General features: G+C 35.5%; 1 protein-coding gene across 49 annotated transcripts in view; it reads right to left on the bottom strand.

The window, feature by feature from the left end:
• Nucleotides 1-23,886, bottom strand: part of ADGRL3 (adhesion G protein-coupled receptor L3) — an 808,546-nt gene that overhangs the window by 667,745 nt on the left and 116,915 nt on the right. The gene's annotated exons all lie outside the window — the stretch shown is intronic.

Consider the following 23,886-nt stretch of genomic DNA (forward strand, 5'->3'; position numbering starts at 1 on the left):
AACAGAGATTTCAATATTGTTGCTTTTCAGTTATTTTGACCAAACTGATTTTCTCTATTTGCCTGAAGAGTTACTTCCAGAGTACTTCCTTTGAGAATAAGCCAGCGAGCAAGCAGACTGGTTCCAAAAAAACCTGAGCTTCCCAAACCGAAGGACCCAGAAATCTGAGATTGTTCCCCTGGGCTCCAACATCATGCAGAACCAATCCCAAACTACAGAACTATCTCTGCCAACTTATACTTACATACAAAGGGCAAGACAACTTAGTTATAAGATGATTTAAATATCTGTGTAGCTATATGTTATTACAAATCCAAAAGAAAAAAATAAAAAGTGTAGTATAAAAGAAATGTCATGTTCCCACTAATATTTAAAATATACCCAAAACATCTGACATGGTATAAATGATTATCAAAAGGGTGCTATTCAACAACAATGAACTCGACGTCTCTGAGTTTAGGCACCGTAACTTAATTATCAAAAGTAAAGTGAGGCTAGAAGGTATGTATTTCATACCCAATCAAATAAACCAAGTCCATTGCTAGTTCATTCATGATTCTGTATACATGTTCCTCAGTTGCTGAAATGCAAGACGGTGGCCTGGGTGTTTACTTAAAAATCTCTCACATCTCTTTTAGTATAAAAGAAACTAACCTAACTGCATTTTTTTTTGTTTTTTTAAGATTTTATTTATTTATTCATGAGAGACACAGAGAGAGAGAGAGAGAGAGAGAGAGAGAGAGAGGAGCAGAGACACAGGCAGAGGGAGAAGCAGGCTCCATGTAGTGAGCCTGACGTGGGAATCAATCCTGGGACTCCAGGATCACGCACGCCCTGGGCTGAAGGAGGCGCTAAACTGCTGAGCTACCAGGGCTGCCCCCTAACTGCATTGTTGAGTCTAATAAACATCTAAATAGAATTGTGCTGATACCAAATCAACAAATCTGTAGACTGTCTATGTTACTTGGACAATCCAGATCACCTAATTATACATTTATGGAAAGTTTAGCATAGATGAAATATTGTGGTAAAGGCTTGTGAAAATGTTGTCAGCAAGTTTCAAATATCTGTAAGTTAGGCCTATTCTTATATGTTTAATAGGAAGTGCTGAGAAGTAAAGTATCCTGAGCAAAGAAAAGAAAAGTGATTTTGGATCAATCACTCTTAGAGACATTCTCATGGGAAAACACTTAAATACTATATTGGTGTGTCTATGAAGAGAATTTTAAAATCTCAATACTACCTACCATCACTATTCATTAAGGAGAGCAATGTCTGGATTAGGGATTACTGCACATATATGAAACATGGGAGTGATCTCGAATCAAGTTTGCTGGCATGTGGAAAGTGTTACTTGATAAGACCTGACATAAAATACACTTTCCCTTTTTTTAACATTTTATTTATTTATTCACGAGAGACACACACACACACACAGAGAGAGAGAGAGGGAGGCAGAGACACAGGCAGAGGGAGAAGCAGGCTCCCTGCAAGGAGCCGGATGTGGGACTCAATCCCGGTCCCAGGATCACGCTCAACCTCTGAGCCACCCAGGCGTCCCAAAATATACTTTCATAATACTGTTACATTCTTTTGGTTAACCTAAAATTTCTAAAACTACAATAATGTACATTCATATAAAATATTCATTTATAATTTATACATTGACTTTCAGTTAGTAGTTATTGAATTTTTATGATAAATGGAAAATACATGGTGCTATCTGCACAATATTTAAAATATGTAAAAAATTGAATATATATAAAGCCTTCTTCTGGTGATCAAATTTTAGAAATGCATGATTAAATCAGCTCAGTTGATGAGCAGGACCATACATAGAATGATACATTTATAACATTAGATGCCATACATGATGATCCCTCTCCAGGATACTCACTATGGTTTCTGAATTTCTCGTATGAAAATCAGAATGTCTACTTAATATAAAAATCTCTGTGCCACAGAAGTACCTGATAAATCCAATCAATCTCTTGTGTCTCTGTCTCACACACAGACACACACACACACACACACACACACACAGGCAGACACACAAAATACCAGTGAATCATAGACACACTAAATTTTGAGAACCATCTACAAACATAAGGAAAAGAAAGGTTTCTTCTATTCTGCATTATCATAGAAATCCTTGAAAATGCTCAAAAGATGTATTAAAACTCAATGTTAAGAGATACCTGGCTGGCTCTCAGTCAGTGGAGTATGTGACTCTTGACCTCTGGGTTGTGAGTTCAAGCCCCATGTTGGGCGCAGATCTTTCAAAAAAACTCAGAGAGATCATGATATAGTAAGTTTTTGTTTTCTTTTAATTACAGTAGCTAAAAGACCTAGGACCTGCCTTGGATCCACTTACATTTATGAAAGTATCAGCAGATACTACTATCGTGTGTGTGTGTGTGTGTGTGTGTGTGTGTGTGTGTGTGTGTGTTATATAAGAGTGTATACAGGCCAGGGCTCTGCATAAACCGCCAAGATACAATAATATGAATAAACTTATGTGTCTTAAAAAGCCAAAGAATCTCCAAGGAAGCACTGACTTTCACGGTCACACGTTAAGTTCATCAGTTAAACGAGAAAACACATGTGAAGCGAAGTAGTAGGCCAGTGCTCAGTATTTTAATGTGATAATGAATTATCAGTTTGTACTGATTTTTCACAAAAAGAATGAATGCGTCATTTCCATCTAAGTAAAAAATCTCAACAAAACTGAAAAGAAAGGAGGAGAGGAGGGAAGAGAGTACCAAGACGTTCACAAGGCCTCCCCAAATTCCCTGGGAAGGGCTGGGAATGACAAAAGGCAGAGGCACAGCATTTCCTTAGTTTGCTGTATTCTCCCCATCATATTGCTTTTCTTCATGACTTGGAGCTTTATTTCCTACACTAATGGGCAAGGGTGTGGAGGGAAGGAAAACAAACTCCTGTTTGATCTGCGGTTATCACTGCTCTGCTGAAGATTTTGTCACTTTTTGTTCTCAAAAGCACCTTAGACACCCACAGACAAGAAAGAACAAAACCAGAGACTCAAAGGAGGTAACTATAAAGAGGTCTCCTCAAGCTGTCCTTTGAGAAGACAGTTCCGGGCTAAGAATTCTAGAGGATGGCTGTGGACAAAGTAGGAGCTTTACCAGGATCAGAGAGGCACTTCTAAAGCACAAGCCAGGAATAATCAGAGTGGCCGCCTGCCAGGTAAGGTAACTGAGAGAAAACAAAGGCCAATTCACCCACACCTCCACAGGTAGAAAATTAGCCTCAAATGTAGCCCACTTGAGCCTGAGAAATGATTCAGATTTTAAAACTAGAAACTTGCCTCCTCCTCAAACACACCACATTATGTAAGTATGGAACAGAGTGGTAACTGCATGTATCTGCCTCCCCATTTCCAGAAAATCCCGTCTTCAAAGCTAGTTGGTTGGGTTTTTTTTTGTTTTTTTTTTAAGGGATTATGAGAAGACTAAGAAATACAAAGGATGCTTTTGTGGCTCAGCACACTGTTTATACCCAGATATCATGAAGCTTTGCATTGAAAACCCAATCGTAATGGAGTTCCACAGTAGAATGGGTACAGTGAATGCAACCACCATGAATGTTGGCAGATTATTATACAAAGGGCAGTTATCCCACAGAGAGGGCTGGCAGGTTGACAGGGGACCAACAAACGAATAAACTGAAAGACATAATGAGCCCGACTTCCACCCTAATACACACACACACACACACACACACACACGCGCTTACTCTGAGGAAAACAAGCCACCAAAACAAGCTGCTACCCTCCATACTCCTTACATTGCTTTTAGAGGGGAAAACTGCAGATAGACCTTCTCCAGCAGCACAGACCTGACCAGAGAACGAAAATAAAAGAGTAGAGGCTCAGCTTCACAGAACTTACAGGACTGCACAGCCCCATTGGACCCCACAACATGGGCATGTGGGAAGGTATTTTCAATCCATATGGAGTTTGAGTAACGAACAAATCATTTCCCAGGTCCAACTCATTTTTGAAACGGAAGAGGAAAGCAGCCATCGCAAACCATTTGCTCACAAAAGGAGAATTTTCAGAAAGATTTGAGGGAGAGCTTATTGTTTGGATTTGACTGCCAATATGAAAACTGCAGCCTGTGTACTCTTGCACTGATCTAAATACTATTTATAGTATTTTTATTTTTAAGGTATACAATGTGATGTATACATTGTGAAATGACCACAATTAACTAACACATTCATTTGCAGTATTTTAAAAGCAAGTTCAATGTTGTATATATTATGCATTTTATATATTACAATTAATTTTCTATAACTATCTTATATACTCTATTATTATCAATAATATAATCTTTGTTCTCTATCCAACACATTTTCCACATATCTATAATATCCTTGGTTTCCTTATTAATAATCTTACAATAAATAAAATTCTAATTATCAGTGAAAAGCATTTAATCACAATTTACATTAGTTACTTAGATGTAAGCAAAAGTTCACTGAAAACTTCTTTATTTTCACACAATCACAATGATATACCAGTTGCAATACAAACTCTCAAGTGAGAGTTTGAAATAGAGTTTACAGGAATGAAGAAATATTTCTCAAAACCTGAAATCTGGGAATCTTCTGTAGTTATATACACATGAATGGATCTTTTTGATTTGTGCTTCCATTTTGCCTCATGCATTGTCCTAGACATACATAAACTGTAGAAACTCTGATACATATTTGAGCATTTACTCCTATCAGCCTGTCTTTGCCCCAATGGCTGCAACTGTCAAATCTCTTGCTTTGTTGCTGAGTAAATTGCTATAAGTAAAAAAGAAACTGACATTCCCCTCTTACAAAATGAAGCTTCTGACATTTCGGGATGTTAATAGATGGATAAACTATATAACAGGAACATCAGTCCTGAAAGAGAATTTGACCTGAATAGCCATACATTGCACTCATGCATTTATAATTTGCACTAGGAGATGAATGAGCAAAGATGAAGTTGAAACATTTTTCAAGATTCATGCTGTGATTTCCCATTAAAGGATAATCTTCAACAGTAATGATATTTCTTTAAGAGTAGAATAATTTTAAGAATAAAACAAAATGAAAAGGTCTCAATGCATTAAGTACTGCTTATCTAGGTATCCCCCATTTACATGAGACAAGCCCATCCTCATAACCTGGATATAAAATTCTCCATGAAGTCTGCTGAAAGGTGTTTTCTTCAAACAAAAAATTAAATAAGCGGTTATTAACTCAACGTTTTATTAATTTTTAACAAACTGGTTCTACTTTAAGCAAGCTTTTCCAAAGAAAAAGAAATAATTCTATTTTTCAGAAAAAGCTTAGAAATGTGTTTTTAAAAGGAAGACTTATTAAGTTTAAATGGATTACAGTCATTCTTTTGTGTTTAATGACAAAGCAAATATGATGCCTTCTACATAAATTTAGGAAATTTTATTCGACATCATGATAGAATACCACTTAAGACTAGATTCTGTCCCCATTTAACCTATTAGGATGACAAATCTCTTTCTAAATCCAATTTGATGAATACAAAAATCCTACAAAAGCTGTCTCACAAATCTAACTAACTGAATTCAAAAAGACCTACTTTATGGTCTTGTCAAGGAGTTTTTAAAATATGTAGTGTATAAAGTTGTATTCATGTTTGCTGTTCCTAGCCAAGATAAAAAAAAAGATTAACATGGTCAAGCCCAACTAGACACATCTGCGGAAGGTTTCCCAGAGTCCTAAAATGCGCCTAGAAAAACCCTGCTTCTAAGATACATTTTCTAGACTTGTTTGAGGAACGGAAGATTGGCCCAAAGGATATTTAGTGATAGTGACCACTGTTTTTATCCTATGAAAGCATTGCTTATTTAGTTTTAAAATGCTTCCTTTTACTTTCATTTTATGCTAAAATGTACCCTTTTAAACTTTGACACACATAATTAATATCTCTCTAACACAGACTATTTTTCTCAGAGTATCTTTACTGATTATACACCAAAGAGAGGAGAGCAATTTACAAAAAGTTCCAAGGATAGACCTTCTCTCCCTCCATTCAAATGTCCCAGAAAACTTGTTCTAATCCTCAGATAAAGAAATAGATTTAAATTATCTGCATACAATGGAAAATATTTCTTGGGTATTTTCTGCAAACAGAATTTTATACTGAATAATTTTGGGCAATGCTAAGATCAAGAAGTTCAATCAATAAAACTGAAAGTTTAAATAAGAACATAACCAGAATAAACACCATATAAGTGAACAAAATTGAGGTAGCTTCTAATTTAGTATTTTTCCAGGAGATCATACTGTGTATTTTGTGATGTTTTACCTGTACCCTGAACAACAGAACACTAAAAAAGTAGAATCCCATTAATTCATCATTATAAGGATTGAAATGTTCCAGAGTTCAAATCTTGTCTCCTGAGTCATTACAGTGCTATGTGGTAAAGCCTTATATAACACAGCTAATTTATCACAAAGAAGGAGTTCTGTCAGCAATATCAGTATGTTTACACCAAAGTTAAAATTTCTCAAAGTGGGATGCTGGGGTGACTCAGCGGTTGAGCATCTGTCTTCAGCTCAGGGCATGATCCCGGAGTCCTGGGATCAAGTCCCACATCGGGATCCTTGCATGGAGCCTGCTTCTCCCTCTGCCTGTGTCTCTGCCTCTCTCTCTCTCTCTCTCTCTCTCTCTCTCTCTCTCTCCCTGTGTCTCTCATGAATAAATAGAATTTTTTAAAATAAACTAAAAAAATAAAATTTCCCAATGTATTCTTTTTCATTTCCAAAAAGTCCAAAGGAAATAAAACAGTTTCAATAAATATTTTTCATGTGCTTAGGACTTCAACTCAAATAAGCCATTTCTATCAGCAGTTTATTGGTAAGGAGACAGCTTTTTAAGTCAAGACAGCCATATGCACCTTGCCTCATTTCCCCACAACAGAGAAAATAAATCTCATCATTTTACTTCTTTGTCGAGTATACCATTTATCACATAGGTGAGAAGTTCACCATTAATGGAATACGGATTTTCACAGTGCCAGCAACCTAATTGTCAGAGCCATCAAAGACAATAAACTCCTTAACCTTGATCTAACATATAATTGTGGGGGTTTTTCAAGGAAAAAAATCCACAAAATATAAGGTGACAGCTTTATTTTCATGGAGGTTTAGTTTATGGAGATTTAGTCATTTTTCAATTAAAATTAATGATATAAAAAGTAGAATATTTTAATAAAATTGTGCAATAATTCAATTTTCCTTACTATCATAGGAGTGTATATGTTTATTTATAAAACAAGCTAAAAGCAAGCTCAGAATATATCATAACAGCAAAGAGCACTTCACTAATTTAAGTGATATTTTCAGTTCTTCTATCAATCTCTAACCATTTACTTCTTTCAACTAATGTTCCATAGTTCATTTTGGTCATTAGCATTGATCAGCAAAAGAGCTTATATTTCACAGACATATTAAAACCTTAATTATCAACAAACCCCAACGAATTTAAACCCTATTTTTATTGTATACTCTTTTTAAAGAGATAAATCACAAGAAAACACATTTTAAATTATTATTCTTAAAATACTGTTACCCAGAGTAGGTGCTGGACTCAGGAGATATGTCACATAATTTCATTCACAACCCACAATTATAATTAGAACTCCATAGTTCAAAAAATGATCCTGAGGCAACATAAGATCTCATATCAAGGAGGATATATGATTTCTATAATGCCCTATTTAAAAATTAATGTGCTAAAGCATTTTAGAAATATTTGTAATACAAATGAAAAATTGAGGTAACTAGTTCACGCTCCATAAATTTAAAGCTCCTTTAATCAGAATACTTAATTAACCAAAAATTCCATTTGTCAGGGATTTCTTATACTTTTGAATTTTAACTATTTGCATTCATAATGTGGCACAGGCCCACTAAAGCTTTTCTTTTTGAGGTTTAATCAATATATAGTTTGTTTTTTCTTTTCTTCCTTCTAAGTTTTTATTTAAATTCCAGGTGTTTAATATACAGTGTAATAGTAGTTTCAGGTGTAGAATTTTGTGATTCATCACTTACATACAACACCTGGTTCTGTTTGTTGTTAAGTCAATTATGATGATAGTACAAAACAGAAATAGAAGTCACTAATAACTATCCAAGTGTTCACTCCTATTCATGGGTGTTAATTCCTATTCCTACTTTACTTGCAAAGTATATTTGATTATTTTCTACTTTGATTAAATTGCTTATTCAAAGCAAATGATTTTGGGGGAGGGAATGAAGCCTTTGTAGAGAGTAAATATTACCAAAAATGTAGCCTTATTAAGCCAAAAAAATATGTCCACTGCCAAACTTGAGGACAGATTTAGAAATCCATAGTGGATTTAAAGCTATATAAATATGTAAGATATATACTGATATTTTCCACAGTTCATTCCAGTGAACAGAATGCCAAGATAGAATGCAATGTTTGGATAGTTAGAACTGGTACAAGGACAGCTTGCTCCAAAATTGCTTTTACCTTGTGATATATTCATCAAGAATGGTCCAAACATTCATTAGATCCCAATTATAAGGAAAAGACTCTATAATTTTTTATCCACTGAAATAAACACAGTCCCTTAACTTTAGGAAGCTTACAGACTAGAAGGGAAACAAGAACAGAAAACTGAAATATAATACACTGATAAATGCCTTAAAAGCAAAATGAACTGGGTGTTCTGAAATTGCAGAGGAAGAACACTTACCCCTACACCTCTGGCTACAGGGAAGGCTTCCAGGAGGAGAATATACCTGAACTGAATAATAAAAAGTAGGTTAGAACTACAGAGATTTAAAAAAATGGGAGAAAGGAATAAGCCCTGAGAGAGTAGCCCTATCCTCAGAAAAGAGCAGAAAACAGGGTTCTTTCGGTAGTTCACTTGTTAGCAGAATATAAGTGAGAGGAAGAAAGCAATCTGAGAAATATTCTGACAGAAAAAAAAAATCAGATCATAGGAGAAGATTATGATGTACAATCTGTAACACCATGACAGCTTTGGACAATCTCTTAGCAAACAAATATGCCTAGTATTGAAACTCTTGGTTAGATGGTAAATGGTGATAAAAGCTACTGCCCCAATTAGTATGTTCACTCCTATTTGTGGCTATGATTCTAGAAAGTTTTCAGTACATGAAATGAGAGACTAAAAACTAAAGGTATTATACATTTTACTAAGCAGTAGTATAACACAGTAAGAAGAAATGTCCTCTACCCTCATATACATCACAAGGAAAAACAGTGTCTCTCACTAGGGGCACCAATGGCAAATATGGAAGAAAATTATTTGTTCCAGGAGCCTGAAGTAGGCATTGCAAAATATTTTAACATTCCCGTGTCCCCATCACTAAATGCCAGAGGCAACTCCCAGTCAATGTGACAAATGAAAATGTTCTTGCATGTTTTCAAATGCTCCAGGGATGATACCATTCTGTTTAAGAATCACTGGCCTGGATGGCAAATACCCATTAAATACATCCTCTTCCCAATTAGAAACCAAGTTTACAGAGCACCGGGTCTATATCACTTTAATATAAATATATGATATAATCAGGGAAATGACAGATTTTCAATTTCAACAGAACTAAATTCACATTTCAGTTCTATCACATGCTAACAGCATAATGGTAAGAAAGTTTAGTGATTTCTCTGAACCTCAGATTCTCCATTCATAAGAAACAGACAATACATACCTCATATGGCTGAAAGGATAAATCAATAAAAAGCACATGTCAATAGCCTGATAAATTATAGATGTTCAATATGCAGTTGTAGAAATTACAGTTCCAACTGCCTTCTTTTGAAAAGAAACAAAACTATATTTTCTAAGAGCGCTGCCCCACTCCCATAGAACAGTGAACATGCCCACCTTTTTATTAACAGTGTCATGAAAGAAACTTAAAGCTAATGTTTCTGTTCTCCAAATTAGAAAAGACTGATTTGGAATTATGTGCTTTCAAGTTAGAAAAATGACTAAACTCTGTGACCAATTTATATACATTTTTGTATATTTACTTGCAGTTTATAGCTACCAATATTAAGTACTTATGTACAGTCAAGTTGGCCTATTAGAACGTATAGCCCTCAAACCTAAAATTTCACAATCTTTAATAATGAGTTACGTAAAAAATTGTAATGTCTGTATAGGGAACCATCATAAGCAAGAGAGAAGGTCTAAGTGGCAATGGTTTATAATCAATGATAGACAAAGTGTTAATAATCCAAATATTGAGAAGAAATTCTTATAAATTGAGCCAAAGTGACTAGAGAAAAATTAATCTATGAAAATTTAAATAGAGGAACCTGGCTGGCTCAGTTGGTAGAGCACGGAACTCTTGATCTTGGCCTCTTGAGTTCAAGCCCCATGATAGGCCTAGAACTTATTTTTTAACAAGGAACTTACAAAAACTTAAATAAGGGGTTCTTGGGTGGTTCAGTCAGTTAAGCGTCATGATACTAGGGTCCTGGGACTGATCCCCACACCAGGGTACCTGCTCAGTGGGGAGCTTGCTTCTCCCTCTCCCTCTGCTTGTTCTCTCTCTCTCTCTCTCTATCTCAAATATGAACATATATATAAATTTAAAACACTTAAATAGGAAGAAAAAACCCTGGGAAATATCCATAAAACATTTTTAACTTCCCTTTTAAATAAATTTTATGGAAACATTTTTCTGGTTATGATACAGGTCCAAAGTTTAAAGACTGACCACCACATACTGTTGGGATAACCATTTCAGGTTAGGAGTGTGTCTACTGGAATAACTTTTCCAAAAACCATATTGGCGGGATATGTTAAAATTTACAATCTGCACATTTTATATTTAAATTTTACTTATAGGTATTTATTGGAAAATTGTAATCAGACAAGCACAAAAATATATGCAGAAGTATTCTCTCCATCATCACTCCCTCTCTTTAGAAAGCCCACACACATTGTTCTTGCCAAGTGCTCAGGCGATAGTCCTCCTTGAACCTAACTGATTAGAAAATTAGGAACCCTTGACCCATGCCAACCACATACTGTTTATCTCCTTGGAATTTAGAAATAAAAGTGAAAATTTTAATCAACCTCAAATTGTGAGAACATGTAGTAGTGGAATAGTCATTTTCCACTAAATAACACTGATGAAAGACTGCCAACAGGTGCCAAAGAGAAGCTAAGACATGAAATGTGCCAAAAGTGACCCCAATTTATATCTCGTTGATTCCAGGCCCTAGAAGGAGGCTCACCTCTACTGAGTATTTCTTAAATGCATCTCTAACCTGATAAGACATCCCTATGTGCACAGACAGCTTCAACAGCTATCACCTGATGTAAAACAATGAATAAGACATAAGTATTCTTCTATCTTGTTTATGATAATAGAAAACTGTAAACACCTCTGTGTGCTCACCATTAGAAAATCAGTTAAAGGGATCCCTGGGTGGCGCAGCGGTTTGGCGCCTGCCTTTGGCCCAGGGCGCGATCCTGGAGACCCGGGATCGAATCCCACATCAGGCTCCCGGTGCATGGAGCCTGCTTCTCCCTCCGCCTGTGTCTCTGCCTCTCTCTCTCTCTCTCTCTCTGTGACTATCATAAATAAATAAAAATAAAAATAAAAAAAAAAGAAAATCGGTTAAATATCTGAATCTTGCACAGCCATAAAAAGGGAACACAGACCCATGTATAGTGTCTTAGAAAATGGTTATGACATACTGCTGAGAAAAGAAAAGCAATTTACAGAACACCATCAATTCAATATATGTGCACAGTGATATCTGGAAGAATAGTGACCTACATTTTAACAAAACTCATTCTTGTAGATATATCAAGTGATTTTATTCTTTTCTAGAACTTTCTGTATTGGCTTTTCATTGAACATATATCTTCTTTTATAGATATCAGGGGGAAAAAATCAAATGTCTACATTTAAAACAAATCAGAATAGAAAGAGAAAGAAAGAAAAGAAAAAGTAAAGGCTCAGTGAAACATGAAAAGACTGACTTTTCATTTCAAACAAAGGATGGTTTGATCCCTACAGGAAGGAACACTCTGGCATTACTATCAGCTTTCAAGACTAGGTACAAGCAATGATACCATACAGTTGAAGAGTTGAGTTTCCATTAGCCAGCTCAACAGGTGTCTTCTTTTCAAGAACATAACTTGCTTTATTTTATAAAGTTATTTGAAACCACAACAGGAAGACGAGCAAGAGGAGCTACTTTACACAAATGCTAAGGGGTATAGCTTTTAAATTTGTATCCTGTCCTCTAGTTGTTTAGAAGCAAGGTGGGGAAAGAGAAATCCATACACACCAGTCCTTCGTCTCTGCTCTATTTAACTCTTTGGGTGAGCAAAGAATTCTCTATGGCAAACATCCAAAGCACCCAAATTTCAGGCAGCTTGACAGCCCTTTCAACCAGATCAGTCCTAACAGAGATAGTAATCAAGTCCCCCACTATGAATTTCATTCATATCATCAGAGCAGGACTGATCAGGAAGCAGGTCGAATCACTTCACCCTGTTGACTGGAGATCAATTTTCAGCTTGAAGGACTATGAACAGTACACAATAAGGCAGGAGGAGAACCAGGAGATTTCAACAGTGTAATAGACCAAACCAAATGAGACCCCTTTAGTAAAAAGAGAGGCCAAAAACACTAATAAATACAGCAAAATTTAGTATGTTTCTTACTTACTAATCAGAAGTAAGGGTCTTGCTAATCAGAAAGCACTAAACAAGAAATGTTCTATCATCATTCTTAAATGATCAAAAAAATGTTTTTGATTGGCTGTTTATATAGTCATCAGGGTCTATAACTCAATAATACTATCCAAAAACAATATATAATGCAGCCAACATCTGACAAAATAGCTTTACAGTAAGTTTGAACTTCTCTAAATCCAACATTTAAAAAGACACAATGAAAAAGCCCTTGAATGAGAAAACATGTACTTGCATTAAAACAGAAAAAGAAAATAAGCTAGGAGCACCCTTCGCAAGATATATTTGTGTTCTTTGCCTCCACCAGCAAAATGAAGAAAAAGATTAGTAAAACTCAATGTGTAGCTTATGCTAGATAGAATGTTTTTGAAGAGTTGGATGTACTTAGTTTAAAAATAAGGACAATGGAGAAAAAGAGGGAAGCTCTAAGAATATTCATAACATATGGCATTACATTAACAAATCCATTGGGTGCTCTCACTTTGTGCCGCAGTGACTTCTTTTCAGAATCATAGCAAGGAGTAAAATGGAAGTCAAAATAAAGCACAGCATCTCTGTCTTGTTTGAAGTAAAACATATAGTTTAGTTCACCGAACACCACTATTTTCAATATTAAGAGGTAGTGTATTAGATTTGAGCTCTATGTAACAATTCACATAACTCTGTATCAAATAAATATGCTTACAACTATCTAAATATATATTTATACTGTGGTCAATAATAACTTTATTTTAGCATCTATGATAGCCAAAAACTACTCAAACGTTAGGGGGTGCATTTTCAGCACAGCATGAGCAGATTTAGTCCAGAGATTCCCATTAACATCAATGAGACTTACACGGTTCAATCTTAACACACACTGTGTTGAAAATTTACCCCAAAGCATTAGGGCACAAGCTCCCCAAAAGAAAGGAAATGTAAAAATTTCCAACTCAACTCTAGTTTTTTCGGTATAATTACCTGTTCACCATCCTTAAACTCATAATATAAACTGGTATTCTTTCTCTTAATACTACTCTCTATCTTCAAAGCGAAAATGAAATTGTTCACTGGCAAATTTTGATACTGACAGTTCTGTCCCCCATTAACCTCATAGAGAAAGCAAAACCCTTCAAATTATATTAGATTTCATTGAAAAATTTTGCTGTTAGATGGCTTACTAGTCTTGTGCTTACCAAAATATGCTACTTTAACTATATAGCTTTCTGTTTAGTGTGGATAACCATTAGTGCAAAGAAAGCATTACATGCTTTTGCATCTTATTGCTTCAACTTCCTGTTTTATGTATTTTCCAAAGTTTGGACTCATATAAATTTAAATTCATACTTAAATTTAGATCTTACTGCATAAAATATGAAAGGAGTTTGGCAAAAAATACCATTATTGGACAGTAACAATACTCACACAATTCTCTGGCTAGATATATTCTAATAGCAACCTTGGAATTCCTTTTTATTTTTAATTACACTTTTAAGCTGGAAGAGTTGGCTAGTTGGATATCAATAACACTGCCAAAACAATTCTTAATTAAAATTAATTTCTTCTAAATAAAATCTAGTGGAAAAACATTCATGGATTTTGCCACATAGTAATTTTAGCTACTACTAGAAGTAACATTATTTTGCTACCTAAGTTCTTGATTTCTTTTATAATAATTTTGTAATATATTAAACAGTTATGATTATAAATACTTTCTTGAAAATATCTAACAAAACATAGCAGATGGCCAGATATCTCCTTGTGTGTCTCACACAACATTTAAACAAAGTGAATGTATCACCAAAAATTTAGCTCCTTACTAAAAAATATTGGCAAATTCATACTCTTAAACCCAAGGCATAGCAAATGGTTACTACTCAAAAAAAAAAAAAAAGTTTATTTAAGATCTTATTACATGTGTACCATTTTTAGATTAACAAAATATACGTTTTCTAACAATGACAAAAAATTTCTATGTAAATTTAGGAAAATTTTCCTCCACGATAATTAAGGGAAAAAAGTTACAAGTAAATTTTAACTACATAAAATGATTTCATGTTTATAGAGATTAAAAATTAAATTTCTTGAAAAGAAACAGTTTACGGAGGATCTATTTTTCTATAACAATTAAACAAGTAATAAATATTTATTTTCCTATACTATTCTCAAATATTTAAGTACTCATTTGAAACCTATATACAGGGACACCTGGGTGGCTCAGCGGTTGAGCGTCTGCCTTCAGCTCAGGGTGTGATCCCCGAGTCCCAGGATGGAGTACCACATTGGGCTCCCTGCATGGAGCCTGCTTCTCCCTCCCTCTGCTGTGTCTCTGCCTCTTTCAGTATCTCTCATGAATAAATGAATGAATTAATCAATTAAAGAAACGTGTAAACAAATTATAGACTTCCTACAATTCTCACTGAGATGCAGATAAATGAGTCTGTTTTATTACTTCTGTGTGGATTCCAATAGGTTATAATGGTTATGATATTACTGGACATACATGTGATAATGCATACAATGTGGCCAATGTGTGTGATAATGCATACAATGTGGCCAAAGAGTCTTCAAATTGCTCTTACAACAGTACATACTAACAGCATAGAAACACCAAAGACATCTCACTCAAGAGAATAACCTACAAACGAGCATGTCAGGTTTCATTTGCGTTAAGAGTATTTATATTGAAATAAAACACACTTGTTTTCCAGTCCCAGCTAAGGGTCCTGCTTTCTCCTCACTTGTACAACAATAAGCAAACTGTTTAACTTTCTAGGTCACAGTTTTTATTCCTATATGGAAGTTACGCTTTTTCTTAATTTCCTATAAGGAAGATACACTTTTCAATGTAATAGGTTCTAACATTCCTAAAGGGACAAAATTCTCTGCAATAAGTAAGCAATCAATACATTTTTTCCACTTTCTGTCCCCTTCTCTTCCAGTTCAAAATTAACTTTTTTCATAAGTAATTTATTAAATATAGTTTTACTTCTCTAATTCATTTCACATATCTATTAGCAAAAGAATACTACCTAAAATTACCAGGTAAGACAAAGAACTATGTTGGCAAAAAGAGAAAAAGGCGATAATATAAGATACATATGGGCAGAATCTTTTTCGTTTTAACTTATCCTTCACACCTAGAATTATTTTTTTTTATTTTTTTTTCACACCTAGAATTAGATTGGAACATGCTAACCAAGTATCTGTTAAAAAAAAAAAAAAAATGGTGAAAAGGAGAAAAGCCAGTAAAGAATATGAGAATTCACATTCAACTTTCAAAGTGATATTTTCTATTGAGCTACTAAAAAGTTTATTCTGCTCACATTTCAATAGTATTTCTGCCTTAGTATAGGAACATATGTTAACATCCAAATATTGCACTACAACATAAATAAAAATAACACTACAAAATCTGTTACAAATTTAGTATACTTTATTTTTAAGGAATGCATTCAGTAAAATCATCTGTAAAGTCAGAAAACCACACAAAAAAACTCTACTATAATTATGATAATAAGGTTATTTTTTGAAGCTTATCATTCTATTTCATGTATGATTTAATGGATTACATTACCCAGGTGCTTGGTTAAAATTTAGCTTCTCCCTAGCATGCCAATGTAAGTACTAAATTCACAGTATTTGTCACAAACAGGAATTGTGAGAGCTAAGACATAAAAATGCAAAGATGTTTAATATGTGGCCATTGCTATCAAAAATCTTCAATCTAAAAAATGCACACCAAAGTGTCCTAAAAATATTTCCAAATTCAATATAAAGAATATAGATGATTTATGCTGCTTCTATATTATATTTGCCTGTTGAACTGCCAGGTCCTAACACGTGAAATATTTGGCAGATTACTTCTCATTTCCAACAATAAAAATACAAACACAAATCTATGTCAGAGGCTGATTTTATAACTAACCTGGTTTTGCTTCTGATTTTCTACTGAGACAATTTAATGTTTAATTACAGGGCTAAATATTCTTAAAAATAATAAGCCTACCTTATTCTTATAAATAATAAGCCTGTCTTTTTCTAAAACTCCAACCTCCTCCTTCAAATCAGGAGAAAGTTGGGATACAATCAACCCCTCCTTCACACACTCTTATTTTAATAAATACATTAGCCTTTCTGGCGATGCTTTCATGCCCTTTCCAGGCCTGAAGTATCTCTTATTTAGTAGGTACATGTGTGTATATATAGAATATGTCACAGTGTTTGCAAACTCCAAGATTATACAAAATAGACAAAGTGAGTTATCCCAGGTTGCACAAAATCTTAAAGAAAAGCTGTAGATAAAAAAAAAAAAAAAAAAAAAAAAAAAAAGCTGTAGAACTAACTGATCATTATTAGATCTACCTTCTTCCCTCTAACTAATTTACATTACTTTTAATTCTCTTAAACAACTGCAATTGAAATTTGTAATCAAAAAGTAACAGGCAAATGAGCAGATTCCTTGATAAGTGCTAGCCACTCTTCTAGGTGCTTTACAAGTACCAACTCAATCTTCTCAAAACCATTAGTTCAAACTACAGAGGAGAACCTGGGCAAAATGAAGTCACTTATCGCAGGAGCTTGGTTAATAGGAAGTAGCTGGGCTGCCAACTCAAGGGGTTTCGCTTACAGGTCTCATCACAACAATTACCATATGCTTCTTTGACCACAAAGATCAGTTAATGAGGTAGGCAGAAGAATCTGTCCCCCGTCCAAGATGTCCACGTTCTAAACCCCAGAACTTGAGAGTATCTTATGTTACATGGCAAAGGGAAATTAAGGTTGCCAATGGATTTAAGGATGCTAATCTGCAGATCTTTACATGAGGAGTTTAGCAGGATCATCGAAAGTGGACTAGTGCAATCACAAGAGCCCTTATAAAAGGAAGAAGAGGGTAGAAGAGGGAACTAGGAAAAAGGTGGTAAAAGAAGAACTTAGTTTTGAAGACAGGGGAATCAAACCATGAGCCAAGGCATGTAGACAGACTCTAGAAACTGAAAAAGAGGGCAGCTCGGGTGGCTCAGCAATTTAGCGTCGCCTTCAGCCTAGGCTGTGATCCTGGGGACTGGGGATCGAGTCCCACATCAGGCTCCCTGCATGGGGCCTGCTTCTCCCTCTGCCTGTCTCTCTCTCTCTCTCTCTCTCTCATAAATAAATAAAATCTTAGGAAAAAAAAAAACACAGGAAATGGATTTTTCTCATAGAACCTCCAAAAGGAGCTCAATCCTGACAGTATCTTGGCTTGAGGCCAGCAAGAACCATTTTAGACTTCTGATCTCCAGAATATAAGGTAGCAAGTTTGCATTATTTTAATCCACTAACTTTGTAGTAATTTGTTACAGCAGCGTAATGGTTAATTTTATGTTATCTTGGTGCACTATAATACTATAATGATCAACTGCTTGGCCAAACACTATTCCAAATGTACTCTAAAGATGTGTTGGGTTTTTTAGATGTGATTAAAGTTTACAATCTGTTGACTTTATTAAAGCAGGTTACCCATCACAAATATGAGAGAGCTTCATCCAATAAATTGAAGGCCTAAAGAGCAAAGACCAAGGTTTCACAAGGAATCAAGAATTCGACCTCAAGACTGCAACACTGAAATTCTACCTGAGTAACCAGCCTTCAGTCTCAAGACTGCAGCATCGACTCTTACCTGACTCTCCAGCTTTTGAGCCTCTTCCTTCATATCAATCTCCCTTTCTCTATGTGTGTGTGTGTGCGTGTGCGTGTATAACTATTACTAGTAACTTACTACTAGTTCTATTTGTTCCTACTATCCTTAGTTATATTAGTATATCAAAAAATGCGTCTTGGGCTGCCATAAAATACCACACACAGTGGCTTAAACAGAAATGTATTTTTCAAAATTCCAGAGCCTGGGATTTAGTTCCTGGCTTACAAACAGCTGCCTTCTCACTGTATCTTCACATGGAGAAGACAGCTCTGATGTCTCTCTCACTTTTTTTTTTTTAGATTTTATTATTTATTCAGAGAGACACGCAGAGAGAGAAGCAGAGACATAGGGAGAGGGAGAAGCAGGCTCCATGCAGAGAGCCTGATGTGGGACTCGATCCCGGATCCTGGGATCATGCCCTGAGCCAAAGGCAGACACTCAACCAGAGTCACCCAGGAGTTCCTCTCTCTCACTTCCTATGGAGAGATGCCCTACTGGACTAGGGCCCCACACTTATGACCTCATTAACCTTTATTACTTCTTCACAGATCATACCTCCAAAAGCAATCACATTGAGATTAGGGTTTTAACACATGAACTGAAGAGAAGAGTGACCAGATTCAGTACATAGTAAAGGAGAAACAATTCTCCAAAGCACATACATGTATTTTAGCACTTAGTCAATTTTCAAGAATTAGATGTTCAGATCCTTTTCTCAGCTCTCTAAGTATAAACATGTAAATATACCCAAGATTCTGAATAGAATAAAAGGTAAAGAAAAAATTTAAATATCTCAGACATATACACAGAAAGTACTACTGATGTGCAGATTTATCTCAAATTACTCAGTGATTTTTTCCAAGTGGTTGTAGAGAAAAACAAAATTTTATTTCCCCATAACGAAACAAAAGTGAAAGATTGTATGTTCCTTGCCTGGTGTTTTTTGAGTCTCCAAAAATGCCATATTTCAATCTAAAATTTTGTTTACATTGTTCACCAAAAAATAGCCCTGTAAAGGAAGTATATAGTAGTATTTTGGGGCTTATTTTAAAACCAGGCAGCCAGGTTTTTAATTACACCAGTTATCAGTTGTCACCTGGACAAGTTATTCAATACCCCTCAAATTTTCACTTTCTTTTAACTAAAATGGGCATAATATGCAAGAGTGCTATAAGAATTAGAGAATTCATTTACAAAACTCACAAAATATCCGACAACTAGTAATTGCTAAATAAATATGAGATTTCACTAGCATTGTGACTGTTGACATAATAATCCTATTTAAAATATTTTAAATTCTCTGGATATTAAATTTGCCAAGGAAAAAAAAACACAGAAAATTTAACTGAGGTTAAGTTTTCATATTTGCAAAATCTTAGAACTGTTGTAACTGGGCAAAAGTATGGTGTACACTGCAATTGTAGATGTAGTGTTTTGGGTGGTAAGAAGCTATTATCCTGATGACGGTCCCTGATGACACTTACCTGAAGACTATTCAGAGCGCCTTTGTCATTCTGTGAACTAGCATGAGCTAACTCCACAGAACAGTGACAAGGCTACAGCCGTGTGTGTGTAGTGAATTCTTCTGAAAAAGAGTGATGACTCAAATCATGAGAACTGTAATGATGTGACACTACTTCATGAGTCACAAACTTCTCCAAGCATTACCTCCTTTGACCCTCTAAACAATCTTGACATAGAGGCAATGCAAATACTATGGCTCTTTGACTGCTGGTAATTGCAGTTCTCAAACCCTAAGTTTGGTCCATTAGCAAAACCAGAGCTAAAATCTGTGCCTTGAGTCTCATTGTCTCGTGTTGCTTGTAACAATCTTCTAAGCTAAGTAGATTGAATTTGAATAAAGCTAAGTAGATTGAATTAAAAAAAAAACCTTTATTTTCAATAATATCCTATTTATTATCTTTTATAATGCACAAAAATAATAGCTCTCTGAGTTTTTACATCAGAGTGGAGAAGAGTAAAAAAGATTTTCAGAAGATATTTTGCTATTAAAACTGTTAGTGTGACAGGCTGGAAGGCTGATATAGCCCCTGGATGCTCGATCTACAAAGAGAGAAGCTGCAATCTTCACTTTGCCTTTCTTTCTCCAATCAAAAAATATAACTGGGAAACAAGCTACTTTGCTCTCCACATATATGCATTCACATTTCACAATTCATACTTACTATGCCCTTGAAAAAAGCACCAAACCCAGTGCATAAAGAAAAGCCTACTAATGTCTCCCTTATGCAAGAAGAAAAAAAAAAACAAGTTAATAGCTTTTGATGTAGAGAGATCCATTTCCAGCCCTCCTATAAACCCCTTAAGGATCCTGGCAGTACATAATGAATGTACTCTAACCGCTCTTTGAATAATGACATGGCAAAAGCCCTTGCAAGGTTCCTATTAATCTTTGGGTCAAAAGTGCCTCCAATCTACTAGGGTAGTTGCAAATGGTTCCACTACAAATCTGCTATATATTTTAAAAAGTTAAAATAATTGCTACTTCTTTAGCGGTACCAGCAGCTGAGATAGTAGTAAAAAACATACGTTGCAGTTCCAGCCTCACAGTTGATAACAAAACCATCACATTACCGAAGTGACCATAGTTTTCAGAGCTGTCGGGAATTTAGAAGTCAACAGTGCTATCATTTCTACAAGTTTCAGAGTTTACTTTTATACCTTTTCAGGTAATAAAATACCCCCAAAAGTCAAATCTGAGTGGAAGCTTAAAAGTTCAAAGCCTTAAGAAAAAAATGTAAAGGGGCAGCCCAGGTAGCTTAGGGGTTGGTTTAGCGCTGCCTTAGGCCCAGGTTGCTATCCTGGGGACACGGGATCGAGTCCCACGTCGGGCTCCCTGCATGGAGTCTGCTTCTCCTTCTGCCTGTATCTCTGCCTCTCTCTCTCTGATGAATAAATAAATAAAATCTTTAAAAAAATGTGAAAACAAATCAATTTACAATGTTATTTTTTTGTATTATCAGGAATTTAGCTATTAATTATCTTTAACAAAATTCATCTTGAGTAAGAGGCATTAGAAAAGTGGCCTAAAACTGTCTACTTCCCTTTTCATATTTCAAAAGGATGGAGGGGAAGGGGCAAGGTGGGGGGCACCACATTATTTGCCAGACACTTGATATGTTTTCCCCAAAAAATGTACTCAAATATTTTAAATCCCAAGGTAAACTGCCCTAAAGATATGAAAATAACACAGAACTGAATGGAACAATTCAAAATTATTTCCTAAATCAAAACACTTTTCTTATAGTTCACTACTACAATTCTAGAAACTTATCATTATCTTTCACGTGGAAAAGTACAAAAGCATTGTAACTGGTCTCCTGCCTTTTTACTCCCAACTCACCCCCAGTTCATTATTTGTCTAGTAACCAGAATGATCTTTTATAAGGTAAATGAGATCTATCATTCTTCCTTCTTATAACTATCTAAACTGATTTACAAGTAGAAGAAAAATCTAAATTTCTTACTGTGGCATTTTAAGACCCTACATAATTCAGACCTACCATATCTTCTAAATTTACATTTTATCCCACTTGGCCTGCCATACTAAATGCCAACTGAATTGGCCTTTTCTGCCTCTGAAATAAGGCAGATTTGTTTGAAGGCTCTTGCATCTGCTATTCTCCCAGTTCTTCAAGAGGCTTCCTCTTTCTTGTCATTTGGGTCTCATCCCAAATCTTACCCCTTAATGGAGCCTCAGTGAGCATTCCCTGATTGCTTTGTATTTCTGTATTTGTACCATTTAAAATGTATTTAGCACTATTGGAAATTGCTCTATTCTATAAGTTATTTATAATTCTTCCATATTCTACCCCCCCACCCAAATAGAATTAAATTTAACGAGAGCAGAGATAAATTTTCATTTACTGTTACGTCCCAGCACATCAGTTCTGGCACACAGTAGATGCTCTCAATAAAGACCTACAAATGAGAGACTAAAGTATGAGACTTCAGAGCTGTATTTTTATATGTGATACACATCTGCAAAATGGGGAGAAATGAGACAAACTTATTCTCTAAGTTCATTTAACATTGAACTTACAAGTGATGCCATCTTGAGAACTCATTACTAAGACTGAGAAGGATCCGAAAATGGTTCTATGGCATTTGACAAAACACCAGTCATGATCTGAAAATGGTTCTATGGCCATCTGACAAAACAGCCATCAAAGCCCCATACAAGCCAATCAAGTATGGCTCCTGCTATGTCTCTTGGTTCCTAGTCTTCTTTCATGATTTCCAGAAGTTGCCAGTAAGAGAAAGAAAGAGAAAGCCAAGACTTAAGACCAAGCCCATCCTGGTTCCTTGCTTCTGTAGCACCTCCTTTGGGATTACTTGAATAATACCTTTTTTTTTTTTTAAGGCATATATTGAATTACTTTTCATTTATTTATCTTTATTTAATTTTAATTCCAGTACAGCTAATATACAATATTATATTAGTTTCAAGTTTACAATGTAGTGATTCAACAATTACACACATTACTCAGTAGTTATCATGATTGAACTACACTTTGAACACTGTCTTTGGAGGCATAGTCCCTAATGTCATGGAAGAGGGCTTTATACAGAGCCCTTGCCTAATATCCCAAGGTTCCCCACAAGGGAATTTGTGGCTAGTTTAGGTTGTACATCAGACCTTTCACCCAACTCCTGTGGATGGTATGGGGTGACCTATAAAGCACAGTTATTAATTCTGTGTCTTGGAATTGGGGTAAGGAATCAAATACTATCCATAGTCAACCATGGACCAAATATCAAATCAGAAGTAAGGGTGTGGGACAAGGCACCCGTGAATTATCTCAGGTAATAACTGAACAGGTCCTCCTCTTGAGAAGGCAGACTTGATCCTTACCAGTCTCAGAAAGTGTTAGCTCTGCTTTGCACACTCTTCCCTCCACTCCCTTCCCCAGGCCTAATAACTTTCACTATCCCTTACCCTTCAAATCTCAGCTTAAAGATCCCTTCCTTAGGTAGAGTTTCCTGATACCCCAGGTTGGATCAAGCTCCCATGTATGTATTTGCACTTAAAAACATTTATTACAAGTTCTTATTGCAGCAGTTACCTCATAAGTATCCAATGACTGAATTAATGAGTGATGAAGATGATAATACATTCCATTTCCAACAAAGCGTGAAAAACAGGGAGGCTAAGCAGAATTTAACTATCGTACTACTGACATTTGGGAATGGATATTTCTTTGCTGCAGGAGGCTCTCCTATGCATTACAAAATGTTTAGCATCATCCTTGACCTCTTCTCATAGGTTCCAGGAGTACACATTGCCTATCTCTCACCTCAATGATAACAACAAAGAATGTTTCCAGACATTGTCAAATGTGTTCTGGAAAGCAAAACTACCCCTTGCCCCGCCCTGTTGAGAACCACTGGGCTTGAATAAACTGCCTGGAATCTGCTGCAAAATTAATATTTTCCAAGGAGCTA

Source organism: Vulpes vulpes, chromosome 2, assembly GCF_048418805.1.
Source record: "Vulpes vulpes isolate BD-2025 chromosome 2, VulVul3, whole genome shotgun sequence".
In the NCBI taxonomy this organism is placed as follows: Eukaryota; Metazoa; Chordata; class Mammalia; order Carnivora; family Canidae; genus Vulpes; species Vulpes vulpes.